The sequence below is a fragment of the Cebus imitator genome, unplaced genomic scaffold (assembly GCF_001604975.1).
Source record: "Cebus imitator isolate Cc_AM_T3 unplaced genomic scaffold, Cebus_imitator-1.0 Scaffold166, whole genome shotgun sequence".
Classification (NCBI taxonomy): domain Eukaryota; kingdom Metazoa; phylum Chordata; class Mammalia; order Primates; family Cebidae; genus Cebus; species Cebus imitator.
In genome coordinates, this window is record NW_016107481.1 from 2,019,316 (window position 1) to 2,020,306 (window position 991).

A 991-nucleotide genomic window follows, 5' to 3' on the forward strand; every position below is an offset into this window, starting at 1 on the left:
TCTACTAAAAATCCAAAATTAGCTGGGGGTGGTGACACATGCATGTAATCTAGCTACTCAGGAGATTGAGGCAGGAGAATCTCTTGAACCTGGGAGGCAGAGGTTGCAGTAAGCGGAGATCGTGCCATTGCACTCCAGCCTGGGCAACAAGAGTGAAACTCCATCACGAAAAAAACCAAAATACAAAAATTAGCTGGGCGTGGTGGTGCCCACCTGTATTCCCAGCTACTCAGGAGGATGAGGCAGGAGAATCTCTTGAACCTGGGAGGCAGAGGTTGCATTGAACAGAGATCCTGCCACTGCACTCCAGCCTGGGTGACAAAGTACAACTTAAACAAACTTCCGTCTCCCGCATAACCGGCTCTGCATGAATTACTTCTCCATTGCAAGTCCCATGTCCTGATAAGTCAGCTCTGTCTAGGCAGCAGGCTAAATGAACCTGTTGGGCAGTTACAATCCCTTTAGGTTAAGCCTTTGTTGCCCTTAGTGTGGCCATCTCTGTGGCACACCCTGTGCTCGATTTTCTCTCTCCTCCTTTACCCTCCCCGTCCCTCAGTCAGCTCCCTGGATCCACTTCCCCAAAGAACCCCCCTGCTCAAAAGTCCTGACCCCAGGTCCTGCTTTTAAGGGTGGTAGGTATTACCCAGGCTCAGGCCATGAGGACCCACTCTGGGTGCCCACACCCCAGTGCCACTGCCCCAGGCACATCCTCATGTCCCTCAGTGCTTTCATGCCTGTCCCTCCAGCCCACCGTGAGCTCCCTGAGGCAGGAGCTGGGCCTGATTCCCTGCTGTTCCCCCAGCACAGGGCTGGGCCTGAGGGCATAGTCAGTCCCTCCCTGCTGGGGACTAAGTGATGAATGAACGAAGGAGTGAATAAACGCTGCATGAATAGCTTTGTCTTTTTCACACGAGTCAATTTCTTGGTCTGTTTCTACCCTGATCTCAGTTTTCTCATTTGTCAAAATGGGCACACCATTCTCTTCCTTAGG